Genomic DNA, 20,807 nt, shown 5'->3' with positions numbered 1-20,807 from the left:
ATTCTATATCCCTGGGCTTCCTGGACTGAAATGCCAGAGAAATTGAGGCAAGAAAGAGATCAGCTTAAAGAAACTGAAGCAGTAAAAGAGAACTGTCAGAACAGAGAAAGATTCTAGAGAGGTGCCAAATTAAAAGAAGTTAAGGAGTGTTTTTTAAATAGTTTCATTTCAATCTCTCTTTTAATTCACACCTGCCTGCCTGCAGTCAGGAGATGAGGGAAAAAAAGAGAAAAAAATAAAAGATAAAAGAGATTCTTCTCACTCTCTTAACAATTAATTTGCCTTGATTCGGGATTTTATTCCCCAGCCATCATTCTAAAGATTTCTTTTTCCAATCTGGCCAGCACTGGGCTTAGAAACAATTAGACAATTGTTGGCAGGGAGCATAGAATGCCAATCAAGAAAAATAGGAGTGTGCGCTAAGAGCTAAAAGTCCTGGGCTGAGAGAAAAGTCAGGCGTTCTCACCTGCAAGGTTGCTGAGACAGAGAAAGTATTGAGCAGTTTAAATTCTCTATCTAGGCTTTATCTGTCTGAGAGCAGGTAATTATGCCCTGAGGCTTCATGGAAAAGCCGAGTAGTGAAAGCCTGCTACAGTGAAAAGCTATGACTAGAGGCTCTGTTCTAATGCAGGATGACTAAATCTGGAAACCGAGTTCCGTTTTTAAAATGTATGGGACAAGCTAGTTCTCTGAGAGGGCTGAAAGCCTTGGCTCCTTTAAGAGCCAGGTAAAAGCTATGTGGAGGGGCGGCAAAGTACCTTTTTAAAAGTTTATGGAAACTTTTCTAGAGATCTTGAAAAGATTCCCCAATCTCCCTACTGTACCCCAAGAAGGGGACAGGATGGGAGCATTTAAATGGCAGGTTTCCAAGCAACATAGGAGAGGTTGGAAAAGAGAGAGGATGGAAGGGAGAGATGTTATCTTACCCAGTGCTCACACAATTGGGTAAAGACACATCTCCAAGTTCACCTGGATCCAGACTTTTTCTTTCCTTGTGGCTACAGCCTGACCACTACGGTGGAGTGCGAGAGGGGTTCAAACACAGATTTCTCCCCCAGAAGAGATTCAGGGGACTGCTGGCCTGGCACCCGAGAAGGATGGGATCCTCAGAATGGCCACCTCGTGGGGAGAGGAGTGAAGAAGAGACACTTTCTCCCCTGAGTCTCTGAGTTCTGGCCTGAGGGCAGGCTGTTTGGCAAGATAAAGGGATTAGAAATGCCTTGGAAAAGAAGATAGGAACATAGATATTCTTCCTGGAAACTGCTCAAACTGCTAAGGACGAAAAGATTGGTTCTGAGAGACTTGAAAAGGTTAAGGTTAGTTTTTGGGGTAACAATTTTTGGGGTCCCTGTACACGGCTACCAAATGATGAGAGAAAGAAAAGTGGGAACCCCGTTGGTCGGTGCAAAGATAGTAAGATAATCCCATGAGGCGCAGTGTCCCCTGTAAATGAATTTACAGGCCCGAAAATCTAGATTGATAAATAAAAGTTTTGTTGTAGAAATTTGGAAGTAAAGTTCAGTTAGAAATATGCCAGGGTCGAAGGTGGCCACTGGGCGGGCAGGAACCCTTACATGGCCGGAAGGATACCATGTTTTTGGGGGGAAGGGCTCCTGTAAAGAGAGAGCTCCAGCTTGGCTCTTTTATACCTAAAAGGAGCTTGTAGGCGGTGCCAAGTTCTGGTGGGTTTTCAGATAAGTAAGAAATTGTGTGTGTGGGGGGGGAGGGAATCTGAGCAGATAGTGGGGGCTGGGCCTGGATATTCAAAAGGGTGTTTTTTAACCAGGATTTGTGAATCAAGGTCAGCCATGGGGGTTGGGAAATCAGAAAGGAATCTTAAAGAGACCTCAACGCCCATAAATACCAAGTTCCAGGTGTCACTAAGAGCTACTCTTATGCTGGTGACCCTTTCAGAATGTCTTGCTAAAAATCTAAGGGGACTTGACAGGTATCTCTTTTTTCCCCCTGGATTTAACACTTATCCTAAGGAATCTAAAAACAGAAAAAATAGCATCTTATAAGGAAAGCAAGATATTAACTACTTTTAATTACATCCTAGATTTCTCCCTTCATCATCTATCATCTTAGGTGCAATTTATTTCAGAGTAATAATAGTAATATTTTTATTTATATAATCCCTTTCATAAGGAGTTCAAAGCACTTTATATCGTCTATCAAAACTTTTTATTAAAAGCTTTAAGTGAGGAAAAATAAAATGGTAAATATCCATATTTCCATTTTTCTGATGAAAAAATTGCCTTGTGATAGTTATCAGTCATAACCAAATGAAATATGTGATAAGAAATGTCTTTTTTAGAAAACACATGTTCATATGCATGATACCTTGTACTCATTTCCTTTTTTGATCTGAGGGGAGAAGCAATCTACATTTGATTTTCACAATTACTCAGGCCCCTTTGTGAATGGTAACGCCTTCAAGATATTCAGGGATGTAACCTTTACTTGGAGGGCTCACTTTGGGCCCATGAAAGGGACTAAAGACTTTGGATGAGCATTCATTTGCAGAATAATTGTGTTGAGCTCCATCTCAGGATTTGGATTCAAAGATGTTTCAATCAATCACTGGGGCTCTTCTTTTAAGGGTTAAAAGTCTTTATACATTAAAACAATGGAACGTTCTAGGTACCAAGGTTTTCTTCTTATCCTGTGTAGGAAGAATGAATAAGTTTGATAGATTCCATTTAGATTGTCTGCCTTGATTATATGCCTTTCACTAAGTATCTGATTTGTGAGGAGACTTTAATTTGATGTATTCAATAGACCCAGACTTTCTAAGGTTTAAAGCCTACTTGGGTTTCCTTTCCACCTATTTTCTGTTCTGAAACACACCTATTTGTTAAAAGAAATACTGACAAAGTATGAGGCTTTTCATCTGAGATCAGAACTATTAATTAAAAGAAATCTTTACTATTATTGTTACTTTATTGATGTAGTAATACAGGTGCAGGTTTAGTAAAAAGAACTTACTCACTTTTCTAAAAAAAAAAAAAAAAAAGGTAAAAGTTTATTTTGAATCACTGAGAGATCTCTGTCTCTCAGTGGACAAAAACTCTTAGATGAGATTTAGAGTTCTGCAAGTAGATTAAGCCAGAGTACTTAGTTTTATGATCAGAGTTTAGGTCTTGGGGGCTTTTGAAACAATAGAGAAGTTTTGGGCTTGAATAGGCTTCAGTAGAAAGTTTGATTGCTGGTAGTTCAAATCTATAGAAAGCTTAAGTGGTGGTACTTAACATTACTTCAGTTCTTTTGAAAGGTAAGTAGTAGTACTTAGCTTTAGTTCAGCTCTATAGAAAACTTGGTTAGTGTCAGCTGAACTCTATAGAAAGATTAATTAGTGGTACTTAACAGAGGTGGGGTTGGTTTCTAGGGTGAGATAGGATTAAGGAATCTAGTTTCAAGGTGACTGACTTCTAGAAGAGAGATTCCGGTATCAATACAATTCTCCCCAGATCAGAAAACTTTTCTTGCTGCCACTTTTTGGTTCATTTTATGGTGTTACATAAATTCAGAAAACTAATTTTCTTTAGGAGAATGGAGCCGAGTCCAAATTGGGAATCTGTTCTTATTTTATATTTTAGTTTTAAGCTTCATTTATTAATGGGGACTGATATTTAAGAAATACAAAATTTGCAAAGTATTTTTTATATATTTATCTCATTGGGGCTTGTTCAAGGAATTCAAATATCAGTGGCAATATGTTTGGGTGGGATCTGTGCTTCTAATAATTTAGATAACTTACTGTATAGAAAAATCATCCTACCATCACAAATTCCCAAATTTTCCAACTTTTAGTCAATGAGAAATTCATGGAGAGTTGTATAAAATACATTGACATTAAAAGACTTGTCTAAGAATACATGGATAGTAAGTGTCAGAGGCCGGATTTAAATCCAAGTTTTCCTGAACTGAAACCCAGTACCATCCCTGCCATATTCCAAATCACCTCTTTGGAGAGGTGGAATATAATTTTATAGTGGATTTGATCATTCCCCTTCCCATATTTTACAATTGGGGAGACTGAGGCAAAGAGACATTATCACTCCCCTACTTCATTGAATCTAGTGGCTCCCTGTAACTTTTAGGATAAAATAAAACTCCCCAGTTTAGCTTGTAAAGACCTTCACTTCATCTACCTGCAACTATCTTTATCTTTTTAGTCTCACTGTCCATAACTCCCTTTTCTGCATTCTGTGATAAATTGGACTTCTCTTAATTACTTATAAACACACCACTCCACCTTCCATCTCTTTGCTTTTGTACTACTTGTCTCAGGAATCACACAGCTAGTTTATCTGAAGCCACAAATGAACTCAGACTTCCTGACTTCCCAGACTCAGACTTCCAGTGCTCTATATGCACTCTGCCTTTGCCTGTTACATTATACCATTGTTAAGAGAATGAATGAAATGATAAACATATTAGTATTTCAGAAATAGGTGTATAAAAAGTCAAAGCTTTGTATTATCCTAATTTTTTTTAATAAAAACTATGTAGAGGAGAGTCATTGAAATTTATTTCATTTCAAGAAAATTTTAGTAATCCCATTTCCTGCAAATAATATGGGGGAGACAAATACAAATAAAAGCATCTATAGAATAAATACAGATAGGATAAATTGAAAGAAATACAAAGAAATAAAATGCAAGGAAGTCAAAGAGTGAGGCCACTAGCCATTGAGCTCAGAAAGGCTCCATGTAGAAGGTGATGGTTGAGCTGAGTCTCAAAGGAAGAGAAGGATTGTGTGAAGTAGAAGTGAAAATGGAGCATATTCCATGCATAGGAGACTAGTGCAAAAGCAGAGATGGGAGGCAGAGTAGTGTATGTAAGTAATCAAGAGAAGTCCAATTTATCACACGATGCAGAAAAGGGAGTTATGGACAGTGAGACTAGAAAGATAGTTGCAGATCAGTGAAGGTCTTTACAAGCTAGAGATGGGTGGTTTTATTTTGTCCTAAAAGTTATAGAGAGCCACTAGATTCAATGAATAATATGTTAATATTTATAGTTAAGGAAAATACTTTGGCATCAGTATGAAGGATAGGCTGAATTAGGGAAAAACCAGAGTCAGGGAGACTAATTAATGTTACCATTTATTACCAAAATAAGAGGTGATCAGGACCTGTGGTAAGGAATGGAGAAGCAGTGAGAATAGAAAGAAGGGGGCAGATGCTAGAGGTGCTATAGAGGTAATAAGTGTAAAATTAAGAAATTTATTGGATATTTGATTGAGAGAGGGAAAAGTTGATGGCAATACCATGGTTATGAATCTGGGAAATTGAAGAATGGTCAACTTGTCAGTCAATAAGTACTTACTAGGCTTCAAATATGTGCCAGATACTGTGCTAGGAATAGAAAGAAAAAACAAAAAACAAAAAAAAAAAAAAACATAAAAAAATAAAACATTTCCTCTCAAAAAACTTACAGTCAAATAGGGAAGACAATATGAAGATAATATTCTGCCAAGACAATATTCACAGAATAAATTGGAGAAAGTCTCAAAGGATAGACAATATGAAAAAGTACTGGGGAAAGTTGCTTACCAAGGTTTGCATTATAGCTGGGACTTTAAGGAGGGCAAGGAAGAGGTAGACAGAAATGAGGAATAGCCAGGGAAAATGCCTAAAGGTAGTATAGAGTTTCATTTTTGAAGAACAGAAAAGAAACCAGTGTTATTGGAAGGAAGAAAAGTGGAAAAGTAGAAAGAAGTCAAGTTATAAAGGACTTTTAAGGATTTTAAAATTTAATTTTAGAGGGAATAGAGAACCACTGCAGTTTACTGTATAAGGGCTGATATGGTCAGACCTGTGTACAAGTCATATATAATAAAGCTCTGACACTGAGGGAAAACAAGAAAAAAAGTCCTCTTGCATGAGGCTGAGGCTGAGACTTGAAGGAAGCTGGGAAAATCAGAAGATAAATACAATTATAGTTAAAAAAAAGTGATGTAACATTCTTTTCTCTTGTCAGGAAGAAGCTATTGTCAAATAACTTCCAGACTATCTGGAAAGGACTGTTTAATCAACGTTTTATTATCCATCCCTGAAGCTCAGTATCTTTAAACAACCTTTTGAGCTATTGATTAGTATATCTTTATGCAGATACATTCCATCTGGTCCCCCCTCTCTCTTGATTTCCTTCTCTGGTCACCCTGAAAAATCTCCAAGGGTTTATTTCCTTTATAAAATCTCTGCTCATGATGAAGATCTAAGTTCTCTTCCAGACTGAGTCCTCTGTAAGTACTCTCTCTCTCCCTCACATTGTCTTCCATTTAACAGGGCTATTCTCTATACTCTAGCTGACTCTGATCAGTCTAATCTGTCAATGGTTTACTCTCACCTCTAAGGAGTATTTCCTTTCTCCTGGTTATTTGTAAGTTCCTCTTGGGAACCTGTCTTTTTCCTTGCTATCTACTTTATTTCCTATTTATTTGCACTCTTGGTGTCTATTTTCCCTTTTAATTTTGTCTATAATCTGTTCCCCCAACTAAATCTACATCTTGCCAAAGAGAATGACCATTGTGAATTTGTCACATGTTCCTTTTTAAGCAGGTATTGCTACCCCAACCACATCAAAACAAATAAGAGACTGGGAAATAATAGACTAAAACAGCAAAAAGAGAGAAGGAATGAAATCTGTTTAGTTCAGCTAGACTTACATTATACAGCAGAAGTTCCAAGGATAGGGATTCTCCCGTTGCTGGGTTGCACATTCCCCTCCTTCATTCACCCTTTCCTCTAAACTGTGTTCTTTCCCTTCTTTCAGCCATGGGGAGGGGGGGGAGGGGGAGGAAGTGAAGCTAAACAGCCAGACACTCAGGGGTCTGTAATCCAGGAGACTGAGGCAACCATGTGTGCAACAATGTGGGCAGGAACCTAGCTTATGGAGTTGGTTACCAGCTTTGACAGATTCTCCTGTTGCATTGTCTTTTCTTGGTGAATGGATATTTCAGACTAGTCTTCTCCATCCGTCTTTCTCCTTCCCATTGACTTTTGTTTTCTTTCCCTTACCCCCTCAAATCCCACCCTTTTCCATTTGTCACTACCCTCCTCTATTATTGATTTTGATAAATGCTTCTAAAAAGACTCTTTCTCCCTCGGGTTCAAGATTACCACTCTTTGAGGTAGGAAAGAAGGAAAGTGAGGGGTCCCTCCCTATATGGGACCCATGAGGTGCTGTTAAGGGCTGTTAGATGCTCTTTGGGACAAGGGCCCATAACATAGGTTTTTTTAAATTCTTTCTCAGGTAGAGGCCTTTGTTTTCCCACTTTTCTCTCTTCAGGAAAAACCTGGAGCTGTATAGGGGAATAGCTTAATTTCTCAAAAGAAAAAACAATACGAATTTTCACCATTCTCATTAGAGTTCCAAAAGCAAACTTTTTTTTTTTTTTAATCCCTGGAAATTGGAATCGTTTGTGAATTTAGAGGTTCTTCCCCTCCAGTGGAAAACTACAAATTGAAAAGAAAAAGTCCAAGAAATGGAATAGCTTTTTAATTATTTCTATCTTTCTTGTTTTAATGTTTTTGTATTACTCCCTATTAAGTCTAAACAGACTTGTCTTATATTTTCATATATTTTCCTCCTAAAGCTTTTCATTTAAGCTATTTGGATCATTGTGTATTATGTTCTCTATGATATATAGAATGGAACTTTAAAATTTTCTGTCAGGTAATATTTTCTCACAGCTTTATTATTATTAGCCAAATATATCCATAGATATTATGCTTTTATATTAGCACTCATGTAATTTTTAAATAATTCATAATTGTATTTAATTACACAAAAGTTTAATTGTTTGATATGTATAGAGCTGGGTTAAGTTTAGGCAAACTAAAAGTTTTCTTAAGATCTTGTCCCTCTCACAATAGAGTTTACAATATGTGGTAATAAACTGACATAACCATAATACTCAGTTGTGTTTTTAAGAATCATAGAATTTTTTAATTTCAGAATTGGAAGGTACTTCAATGTTCTCCCAACACTTCAAATAGGAATAACCAACTCCACCACTTCCCCAGCAAATAGCCTTTTACCTTCCATGGGAGCACTTTTAGGAATATATTACAATGTATTTCTTTTTTGGATTGTTCTCACTTGGAGGAAGTTCTTCCTTAATCCCAAAATTTGGTTCTTTATAACTTTTACTCCTTGTTTATGTATTCTGGAGCCATGGAATCAGTTTCAATTCTATTAGACTTTCATATGTTTCAAAAATATTTTAGATGAATTTTCTTACCTAGATATGCAAAAATACTTTAAAAATTACTGAAATTGTTGAATGGAAATTAAATTACTACAGAAAATGTTTAGTTGAATATTTCCATTCTTACATTTGCCTTCATAAAGATGAAGCACACTTTTCAGGAATCCTCAAGTAGTCACACTTTTCAGTAACTGTCATCTCAGACATATTTGTTTTTTCCTTTTTTTATTGGCTTATTCTTTTCTTCCCTTAGTAACATTACAATCTATATTTCAAAAACATTCTTGTATTTAGGCACACTTCACAACTTAACGATGTCTAGTTGATAGTGAACCAACTAATTTTAACTTCTGTCAGATGTTAAAATGACTGGTTAACTCTTGTTGGTGAGTATAACAATGTAAAAAAAAAAATTGTCTTTATAGAGAAGTTTTATTCCTGCTTAATAATGTGATTCTAAGGTATTTAAGAATTTCCATTAAGTGGATAATACATTCTTAGTATTTTATTAGCTTATGTCAGTATTCAAGCTGTTAATATTAAGTAACTACTATATGAAAGGCACTGCACTAAGCACACCGAAGGATACAAAACTGAAATAAAACTGTCTCTGCCTTCATAGAATTTGCTTTATATCATGGGAGATATCCAAATACATACCAAGTAATTGGGAAGGGACAGAACAAGAGGAAGGCCCTATCAGTTGGGAAAAAAAAATTCTGAAGGATGAGCTCTTAAAAAAAAAAAGACTATGAGAGGCAGAGGGGAAAAAAAAGGCAATTTCAGGCACAAAAGATAACTAGTTCAAAGATGGGAAGAGATGTATAATGTATATGAAAGCAAATACATGCACATACATTCATTTATATATACTGTAAGAACTAACTAAACTTGAAAGTATTTGAAGGCAAAAGGCTGGATACTTTGATTAGAGGCAAATTGTAATGGGCTTTGAATGATAACTTTATTCTCAAAGGTAATAGGAACATTTCAAGTATATTATGTGGGTGATTTTGGCAGCTATGTGCAAGGTTGATTAGAAAGGAAGAGACAAGTTGTAGATTTCTATTGCTTTGAACATAAAATTTTATGAAAAATAATTTTTTAAAAGTCTAATATCGGGGGCAGCTAGGTGGCACAGTGGATAGAGCACTAGCCCTAAATTCAGGAGGACCCGAGTTCAAATTTGGTCTCAGACACTTAACACCTTCCTAGCTGTGTGACCCTGGGCAAGTCACTTAACCCCAGCCTCAAGGGGGGGGGAAGTCTAATATCAACTTAAAATAGGGGATTCAAAAATTATGAATAAGATCTCAAAAAGTGAATTTAAGCAGGTATCTAGTATTCTTCTCTGCCTACTCAAATGGTTTAATTTGCTGATTCTTATTATCTTCCAGAAGAAGAGCTGAAGTGCAGAGAAGAAAATAGAACAATAGAGATCAAAATATATTTAAAATGATATATTAAAACTTACTTAATTTTGTTCTTGAGGATTATATTTGGACAATATATGGTCTTGGTGATACTTTTTAGGAAGACTTTCTATCTAGAGAGGTCGTGTGGTCTTAGTGCATTGAAGTCCATTTTCATAATTAGGAGATCCAGGTTCTGGATCTAACTTGTAATAACATAAGATTATGGGAGTCTTTTAGTGGTCAGTGCTCCAACAAATTCTCTAAGACTGTAAGTTATAAACTTAAATTCCCAATCAGTGTTGGATAGAGTAAATTTCTATATAGACAGTTCTATAATCCAATGTAATGATTGGTTAATGAAAAAATAAGTAACATCCAGAAGACATGAGGGTACCCCTAAATCATATCAGAGTATCAGCTGAGAAAGCTAGGGACATCAATTTCTTTTGAAAACTTTGAAAAATTAGACATATACTAGCAATTATTATTGTTACAATTTTTTAATGCTACAATTTTTTTAGAAGTTGATTTTAGGGTACAAGAGTAAATTAAATCTTTTTTTTTCCCAACTTGTCAACCACAATACTTTCATATTGCTTTTTCCAAAATTATTACCATTTGCTATAAAGCAGAATCTGCTACGAAATGTATCTCTTAGACCTAATCTAACAATATGGTTAATGAGATACCAAAAGGATCTCTTTATAAAACAATATCATCAATAAAATGATGCTGCAGACACATTGTTTGACAATTATCTTATAATGAGACTGCAAGAGTAGTATTATGACTTAACAAATATGAGTTACTTTAAATCTTTCCCCTTTCCATTCTAGCCTCACTTATCTGCAAATTTGTCTGCCAAATATAGTATATATAGTATATATCTGACATAGCTCTTCCCTATTCAATAGATTCCAGTGCCTTCTCATCACTTTCAGTATCAAATCAAATAAAAACATCTTTCTGACATTCAAAACCTTTCATAACCTGTCCCCTGGCTACTTTTATAGTCTTTTTATACCGTTATACTTTATATATATATTATTATATATATATAATATATATATATATATATATATATAAATAATTTCCTTATATTATTTAAATTTATTCCTTATAATATTACTTCTTCCTGTCTTATATCTCCTCCACATATTCTACACTTCAATGACACTGGTTTTCTTTTGTTCCATGCACAAAACAGCCTCTCTCCAAACTCTGAACATTTCCATTGGCTGTTCTCCATGTCTGGAATACTCTCTCTTCCTCACATCTGTTTCCTGCCTCTCTTGACTATCTTTCAATCCCCAGCTAAAAGCTCCTCATCTATGAGAGCCTTTGCCCTCTTAATGCTATTTCCTGACTGCCTTAACTACTTAATGCTACTGTCTTAATGCTACATAACCCCTCTTAATGCTGCTGCCTTTCCTCTACTGATACCTCCCAATTTATTCTATTTATAGCTTTTTTATATATAATTGTTTTCATGTAGTTTTCATCATTTTCCCCTGTCTCCCAATTGTGAGCTCCTTTAGAGTGGGAACTACCTTTTTCTTTTTTCTTTCTTTCTTTTTTCTTTTCTTTTTTGCCTTTCTTTGTATCCTCAGCACTTAGAACAGTGTCTGATGTATAATTAATAAATGTTTGACTTATTGGCATCATCAAAAAAGTGTAATTTACTCTGAGACCTCCAAATGGAATAGTTACACTCTAGATAAAATAGACACTGAGATGGTCTTAAGTAGGAAAGTAGAAAATGAAATATTTAAAAACATATTTATGAGACTCCTCAAATACCTTTTTTATAGAAGGCTGACTCCTAGTATTCTATCTATTTCTCATCACTTTCAAAATATTCATTTTAATGTAAAGACTTGTGTCCTCTGCTTGAATCCAATTTTAAAGAGGAACTGGTATGTCTTGGAAAACAGCATGGAAAAATATATATACTTGCAAATTTCATTTGCACAGTGAAAGAATCAGTGAAAATATTCAATGTACTTATTCACTGTAATATTAGAAGTCATCAGAATACATGAGCATTGCACATGGAAATCTTTTTTAACATGCAGTTGACTAAATTTAAAATTTCAAAAGGCTTATAACAATGCTAGGGGAAAAAAAGAGTAGTAAAGACAGACCCTCTTTGCCAATTTATCCTGTGAAATCCATTTTCCCAGACTCACCTCCTGATGACACCAAAATAACCAGAGATCCCAATTATTAAAATTCAAATGATTGGTTATTTTTTCTAAAATTTCTTTAAAAATTGTTTTATGGAAAAAAAACCACACATTCTAAAATATTTATTTTGTTGATTGTGAAATTATTTTAGAGTTAAAATGCTCTGGGTGATCTCATTGTTCTATTGTCTATTTCTGATTAATGTCACTTGCAATAATGTGATGGTGAAAGTCAAAAGGAACCTGATCAGCTTTGGCATCACCCACAGGGCATGTAAGACAATATTCCTCAAGCACTGTGGGATTTCTCTCTTTTTTTAAAGACTTTACTTTCTGTGCATAAAAAGCATAGTAAAATCACATAAAATATGAGCTGAATGTTTCAGCAGTTCAATTTGTAATTCACTCAATAAATAATAAGACCTGAAATTTATATGTCATTTTATAGTGTCCATTAATATCATCATTTGATTATCATCACCATCCTGTCAGGTAAGTAGGGCAGGTATTCTTAATACCATTTTAGAATCAAAGAAACAGAGGTGCAGAGATTAAGTGGTTTTCATTCCTCTCCAGGTTACACTTTTTATTCTGTCTTTTTCTCTACCATGCCTCAGAAGCTTCCTCACTCTGGAAGTTCACTCTTCCTGGACTTCTTACCCTGGACACACAATCTTCCCCCATATCCTCTTCCACTATCCTCATTTCTCCCAGAACTTCCATTTTAAGGAAAGAGGCCGGCCCATTCATGTCTTCATTCCTCTCTGGGCTATATTCTTAATTCTGAGGACTCTTTCTACCATAAATTTTTCTGTATGCCTTCTCTTTCTTTTTCTCTTTTATTTTCATCTTCCTTTTATCTTTCCCCATTAAAATGTAAGCTCTTTTAAGTTGGGGAGGGAAGGAGAAGATTGTCTTTATTTTTGTCAAGCACATAATTAAAATGTTTAATAAATGCTAGTTGATTTCACTTGACTTGCCCAAAGTCATAAACCCAGGGTTTGGACCATCCCAGATTCTACTATACAAGCTAGCTCCAGAAAGCCCATAACAGTAGTTACAAAACTTTCAGTAAAATCTTGAAGATTTTAAGGTGATGATCTTTCCATAACAAAATGTCAGGAAATCCTACTTTACCTATTTAGAAATGATTTCCATATTAATTTTAACTCTTTACTTCTGAAATAATTACATTGCAAATAAAACACATTATTGAGTCTCCCTACAAAAGTGATAGTACATTAAAACAAAAAATAATCATTTAAAAACTCATATTTACAAAGAGAACTTAATAGAAACAAATATGCTATCTATTCTCAATTCATGTCTTTACTTCAGTAAACAAACGTAATGTCCTCCTTTATTGCCTATGATTATTACCAAGCAATGTAGTAGCCATTAAGAAAAATTAGATCATTTATCATGAGTAAAGGAAGTCAATTGCTAGAATTGATTTAATTTATTTTTAGCTTTTAAAAACCTCGTTGCCACGACTCTCATCCACATTCCATTACAAATCGAAGGTTTTTCTCACTAACATTTTCGATGTAGTTTGTTCCAAAAAACTCAACAGTTATTCTTTTCTCAGATGCAAGAAATTCAAGTTAGATGCACAATCAGTTAACTCCCCAGACCTCAAATTCTTGACCTTTTCCATTCTGCCTATACAGATTTGTGCTCTTCAAGCTGTCATATATCATTGTGGAGAATAGATGCTTCCACCTGCTATTCCCATTCTGCTAGGAGCCTTTTGTCCATCATTTTAAAAGGAAAACACAACGGGAGCAGAAACAGAATTTTAATGCCATTCACATTACCGCTACGGTAAGTTATGTGCTTGAGACAAGAGTCCCCATAAACTGAGCTCAAGCTTACATCTAGAGGTTGCATCCTAATCTTGCTATTTGCAAGAGTACACAAAATGTGAATCAAAAGTTCCTGCAAACAATTCCTTTTTTTCCAAAGTAGTTTTTTTTTTTTTAAAGTACATATGTTTTAACCTAAAGTTTCCAAAAATCCTCTTTCTATCTTTTAGCTAAAGCTAACACAATTTAAGGCTGTTTCTTCCAGAAATCACAAGGAAATCTCAGCCAGGAAAACCCCTGGACTCTAACTTTCCACGATTCATCAGGGTGTGTGCCCCGGGGCTCCGCTAGAGTGTTTTCAGAAGTCCAAGAGCACCTCCGTGATTCTCCTCTCACTGATCATGGCTCTCATTATCTGGAAGGGGAGGAGACCAGGAACACGAAGGAGTCACCAGAACTATCCTCAGCCCAGAGAGCACTTCAAATGCCTCTCCCAAGAAAACAAGGCGGTCGTTTCACTTGGCTCCATCTCCCCGCACCGGTTCCTATTGCCCAGACTCTGTGTATAGTTATCATCTATCCACCCACCCACCCACCTCATCTATGTATCTATGTATCTATGTATCTATGTCCACCCACGCACCTCATCTATGTATCTATGTATCTATGTATCTATGTATCTATCTATCTATCTATCTATCTATCTATCTATCTATCTATCTATGTGTCTAGTCTATCCGTCCATCCATCCACCCATACACCCATTCATTCATCCATATTTACCTAATTACTTTTCTCCGTTTACTTATCGATATCTATCATCTTTCATCTGTCATTCTGCCTTCTGTCTTTTTTCTATCTCTCCACATCACAATTTATTTCTACCCAAAATAGTCTCTATTCTTTCTTTTCCACTTCATGTTAACACACCCATCCCACCAGTCTCACTTTTGTACCCATGTCTTTGTCTTTACCTGTACTTCTTTGCTGCCAGCCTCCCAAGGCGGATCGGGAAACTGGCCTGCCCGCCTGCCCGCTTCTGCTCCTTCGCTTCCTCCTTTTGCCTCTTCTCGCAGCCTCCCCGCTGGACCTCCGATTCCCTTAAACCAGCTGTAGAGAGCGGCGTGGCTTGTCCCGCCAGCAGTAGCTGCGGGCGGTGGTAATAGAGGCTGCACTGAGCAGGGAGTGGGGTAAGAGGGGTGGCTATAGAGGTGGAACGCAGGCAAAGGCGAAAGGGAGGGGAGGAGGAGAAACGGAGGGATGTGAGTAAGGAAGGCAGACCCGGGCGGAAGCTGAGATTCAAGAGGCAAACAGTATTACTACTGCATCAGCTGCGGCTGTTGGGACTGCTGTGGAACATCTGGGGTGCTCCCTTTGCAGCATTATTTTTCGATGGCCTGACTTCACAATCCCCCAGAGGCTCACTTGCTCCTTCTGGTTGTCCTCGGGACCCAGACTGATTCACTTTATCCACTAAAGCCTTCCTCGCACCCAAATACCTGCTCCAACAGTTCAAGAACTCAATAGAAGAGGATTCTTTTTTTCTAGGGATCTGAGCTCTCCTAAAGAGTACAAGAGTCTATTTTGCAGATCCTCGGACTCCGGTTCTGCCCGGAGACTTAACTCAAGACACGAAACCTGTGTTGTAGTAAATTAAAACAATAATTTGTAGAGCCCATTTTACTCATCGATTTCGTGTACACAGACTTGTTATATAACCCCATTTGCCTCTCGAATAAACCAATGAGGCGGATAAGGTATGGTTTTACGGCATATCCATTTTATTGCCACTGGACCCCGATGACTTTGGAGGGGAAAGTGAAGCAGGTGATCTTGCACAGCTCTTCCTTATTCAAATCCAATTAACTTGCATGTCATGGCATCATCTCCGTGATGTCATGGTCTTCTTCGAGAACGGACAAACAACAACGTGTGAGGAAACTGAGGAGGCAGATATGCCCAAAGTCGCAGCAGAATTCCCAGATCTCTTCAAACAGCTGCTTTTCTCTTTGATTTCTTAACTACTCTTTTTTTTTTCCAGAAAATTTTTATGTAAATAATTTTTATTAAAGCTTTTTATTTTCAAAACATATGCATGGATAATTTTTCAATATTAACGCTTGCAAAACCTTGTGTTCCAGTTTCCTCTCCCCCCTTCTCTACTCCTGCCCTAGATGGCAAGTAATGCAATACATATGAAACATGGTAAGATATATATTCTCAACTATTCTTAAAATGACAGTATTGGAGAGGAAAGAGGGAGAAAGAGAGAGGAAGTAGGAATTAGAGTAGAAGAAAGGGAACCATGAAAACAAAGGAAAAACAGTACCAGAATCTTTGAAATCCTTTTGCTAAGTTATCCAACTTCTTACATTCCCTCTTCCCCCTTCTCAATTTCCCTCCACTCCAACTTCCTGCTTTCATGAAAAAAAAAAAATCTAAATTGAGCATTCTCTTTGCCTTCTCCAATTCCCTTTTCACACTTTCAAATCCCCTTCCTTCCTAACTCATGGATACTTGTGAATATAGTTAGTAGATGGTCTCTATTCACTACAGGCAAAAATCTTAGAGGCATAGCACAGCATCATTGCATTGTACTCCATGAACTTTACAAACTTTTCTCTAACTTGTCCAACTTAAATGAGGTTAAAAACCAATGGTCAAAGGTAAGACATTAAAAAATTGTTCAGGTTAGCAATTATTGATTTATTTAGGAATTATTGATTCTAAGTTGTTTGAGCTATGGGGAAAAGCATGGAGATTTTCCATTGTTCTTGAAAATAAATTAAAAATTAGTATCAATAGTTCATGGTATTTGACTTTTTTTGCCTCTCTGTCTCTCTTTTTGCTGCTCTCTCTCTCTCTGTCTCTTTCTGTTGCTGTCTCTCTCTGTTTCTCTGATTGTCTCTGTTTCTCTCCATCTCTTTCTCTTATTTCTCTTTTAGAGACACCTTCCCTCTCTGTCTCTATTTCTCCTCTCTCCACATACATACACATACACGAATATTCATCTAGATGGTGTAGTGGATAGAGCACCAATCCTGAAGACAAGATAATCTCAAATAAAATCCAGCCTCCATTACTTAATAGCTTTGTGAGCTTGGGCAAGTCATTTAGCCCTGTTTGCCTCAGTTTCTTCATCTGTAAAATGAGTTAAGAAGGAATTGGCAAACTTCTTCAGTATCTTTGCCAAGAAAACCTTAAATGGTATCAAGACTAAATGGTATCATGACTAAACAATAACAACACATATAGACATATGCAATACACACGCAATTATATATATGCATGCACACACATGTATATATATATATATAATATCCCTTTAGATAGATAGGTAGATAGATAGATAGATAGATAGATAGATAGATTGAATCTCACAAAAGATAAGTGCAATTATTGTAAAGGCCAGGAAACTGAGCATGAAAGGTTATTTAACCTGTTTAGTATTGCACAGATGCTAAGTTCAACATTCCATCTACTATACAATGCTGCTTTACTTCATTGATTCTGTTCTATTAAGAAACCTCCAAAAGAGGTCACAGTTGAGGAGGACACACCTGAAAAATGACTCAATTACAACAATTTTCAACAATTAAAGCCTAACCACTGGTTTTAAGACCACTGAAAAGGTAGTAACCTGGAGCTAAAATTGCTCTTTTCTAACTCAGTACCTGCTTTGCCAGGAGTAAGGCTTAGATTAAATTATGGAATAGCCCCCTTCAGAATTCAAATGGACAATACACACACAGACACACATACATTATGTACATAATACATACATAAATAATGCATATATTTAGTGACATCAAGCAAACACAAATACCCATTGAAATCTGAAAGATATATATTGACATATATATTATATTATATTATATATATATTATATATATTATTATATATATTATATTATTTTATTACATATATATATATGTATGAATATCCCAGATAAATCTAATCTGAATAGAACATGTGCTGGTAATTCAACTTTGCAATTAATCCACAGGTCCAGAGTGATCAGTTACCACAAACTGATTTTACCTGAGATTTTTAGGAAACTGTTATCCATCATTAGGAAATTTTTCTGACCTACGGCCATCCTGCCCTATCCCTTTACTATCTTTTCCCAAAACGGACTTGGACAGAGGTTCTTAACTTATTTTGTGTACTTTTTGGCATCCTGGTGATCCCCTTCACTGGTGATCCTATGAACCCCTTCATAGAATAATTTTTCTACATGCATAAAATAAAATTTATGGGATTATAAAAGAAATCAATCATATATGTAATTTTCCCCATTCAAGTTAATGAACCTCCTGGAATGCTTAGACTTCGCTGGGAAAACAGCTGATTTATTAGTAGTATAAAATCAGATTGATTCAATAGACTTGTTTCTAGGTTGTATATATGCATGGGCCATATGTAGTCTCTCTCTGCAATTAGGGTTAAATAGATGCATGAAGTTCATCAATTTTGCATTTGTCTCAGATAGGCTTCAGCTTGTTACTTATTCACTTTTTCTCTTTCTTTTTTATTATACTTATTGGCATCATGGCTTATAGGTTAGAGAACCAGAGTCCATACGATCTAGCACTACACTCTACCTCTGAGATATTAACAATGGAGTGACCCTGGACTTAGTCAGTTGATGCTTCCAGGCAATTCTCCAAAATGCCCAAGTTATTGGTAGAGCAATTTCCTCCCAGGAAGTTCTCTATACTGATGACATCATAGGTATAATCTGTATTCTCCTCCCTCTCCAATATTTTCAACAAATTGACTCTAGAAAATAAGTATTTCCAAGTATATCCATCCACATCCAGAAAAGTATCCCTTGTAGTAAAGGATTAAAAAAGAAACTAGATTAAAAAAAAAGTTCAGCTTGTCCAACTCACTCATCCATCATCACTGATTCTCTTTCTCCTGAACACATTCACTGAATCCTCCCTTTACACTCATTATTCTCCCCATTCCTTCCAGTTTCCCATTGTCAGCTCTCTGTATAGGGGAGTGACTGATTCAATCTTCTCATTGGGGCATATGCTCACATGCTCTTAAGCACTTTGAACCAGGACTAGTTTCTATGTTCCTTTCTTCACCACATTTTGACATGCTTCTTCTAACCTCCAAAGAGACTAACATTTGCTTCAAAGGAACTCCCTAATGCTTGAAAGTAGGTCTAGAGAACAATTAATGGCTGAAATAACATAATAAAATAATAAATTATGAACCTAGAGTCAGAAGACCTGAATTCAAATGCAATTCCAGACACTCACTAGCTATGGGATTTTGGGCAAGTCAGGTAACTGCTGTTTGCCTCAATTTCCTCTACTGTAAAATGTGGATAATAATAGCATCTATTCCCAAAGTTGTTGTAAGGATTAAATGAAATAATTTTTTTGCAAAGCACTTAGCATAATCCCTGGTACATAATAGAAATGCTAGCTCTTATTTTAATATTGTATAATTATTATTAATTAAGCATCCATCTGTGAGGTCCTCATTGGCTGTTCAGTTCTAAAATGGTAAAACCCTTTCTTATTCCCTAGTGTCTGAGAAAGCAACAAAAGCTTACTACCTTGAGCCAGGGTCTAAACAATAACAACAAAAACAATAATTAATGTTTATATATAACACTTGGAAATTTGCAAAGTGCTTTACTGATGTTATCCCCTTTGGTCCATAAAAAAACAACAATGTCCTTATCTCCATATGTTTCTGTTTCTTACAGATGTCCTTAATGTGGACAGTTATAAAAATGGGAATGAAAAGATAGATTAATTATAGCAGGCTCAGAAAAATCTTTAAAACAAAGTAAAGTAAAACAAATAGAAAGAATCCACTCAGTAAATCAGTTTTGCACCATGAATTCTAAAAATACACTGCATTCTTACTTGCTAGAAAGAGAAGAGAATGGCAGCATCTTACTAGGTGAGAGAAATTAAGAAGAAAACATGCAGAAATATGTCATAGAGCATACTGGACTAAGAGCCAAGGAGCTTTACTTTTCATTTTGTCTCTTTTACTAACTAACTGTGTGACCTCAAGCAAAAATGTTATCTTTCTGATTTTTTTTCTCTTATGTTTAAAATGAAGGGATTTACCTAAATAGGGCAGCTAGGTGGCAAACTGAATAGTAAACCTGGATTGGAGTCAATAAGACTCATCTTCAGGAGATCAAATCTGGCCTCAGATACTTTCCAATTGTGTGACCCTGGGTAGGACACTTAACCTTATTTGCCTCAGTTTCCTCATCTATAACATGGGCTGGAGAGGGAAATTACAAGCTGTCAAGAAAATCCCAAATTTACAGAATCAGCTACACCCAGAGAAGGAACACTGGGAATTGAGTGTAAGCTGTTTGCACTCTTGTCTTTCTACTTTTATTTTCTGGATCCAATTCTTACAGTTCAACAAGAAATTCGGTTTTACATACATATATTGTATCTAGAATATACTGTAATACATTTAACATGTATGGGATTGCCTGTCATCTAGGGGAGGAGGTAGAGGGAGGGAGGGGAAAATTTGGAAAAGAAGTGAGTACAAGGGATAATGTTGTAAAAAAATTATCCATGCATATGTAGTGTCAAAAAATTATTATAAAATTAATAAAAAAATTAAAAAAAAGAAAATCTCAAATTGGATTGTGGAAAATGAAACAACTCAACAACAAATGATCTTTAGGGTCTCTTGCAACTTTACAATTTTGATGGGGTTAGGTCAGAAATTTAGCAGTGTTTCTGAAAATAAAGCAAGTCAGTCATAGTGAATAGAAGGCAGGCCTTGATTGTCAAGAAGATTTGGGTTCAAGTCTTTATTCCGACCTTTAATAGCTACTTGATCCTTGGAGAAATCATTTGACCACTAAATGCCCTGGGCAAATCTTTAAGACTCAGTTATAGAAGAGTTGCCAATTCGCATCAGTGGAGAGAGTTCCCCACATCAAAGCAATCACAAATTAAACCAAAAAAGGCCTCCAAATGAAGTAAAGATGTGGTAAAAATCAAGCCATGTGGCTCTGGGCTATTTTATTTTATATATAACAATTTTGAAGACTTTGCAAATTTCAATAGTATAAGAACTATTGAATAACAGATGCAAAAATAAATCACTGTTTATAGAAAAAAGGTCTATTGCTTATAAAAATACTGAATGAACACAACTGAACATGTTATCA

General features: G+C 35.9%; 1 protein-coding gene across 4 annotated transcripts in view; it reads right to left on the bottom strand.

Annotated features, from left to right (window-relative positions):
- The window catches only part of ADGRG2 (adhesion G protein-coupled receptor G2), a 143,138-nt gene extending 128,190 nt beyond the window's left edge, over positions 1–14,948 (bottom strand). For 2 of the 4 annotated variants that reach the window (XM_074299866.1, XM_074299865.1), the window contains exon 1: positions 14,602–14,948. The gene's annotated coding sequence lies outside the window, so the exon portion shown is untranslated. The remainder of the gene's footprint in view (positions 1–14,601) is intronic. The other 2 variants (XM_074299864.1, XM_074299863.1) reach the window with 2 other exon arrangements.
- Positions 14,949–20,807: the final 5,859 nt, after the last annotated feature.

The sequence above is a fragment of the Sminthopsis crassicaudata genome, chromosome 3 (genome assembly GCF_048593235.1).
Source record: "Sminthopsis crassicaudata isolate SCR6 chromosome 3, ASM4859323v1, whole genome shotgun sequence".
NCBI classification, from domain to species: Eukaryota; Metazoa; Chordata; class Mammalia; order Dasyuromorphia; family Dasyuridae; genus Sminthopsis; species Sminthopsis crassicaudata.
Note: the sequence above shows the minus strand (reverse complement) of the source record. Positions and strands in the feature narration are given on the sequence as shown.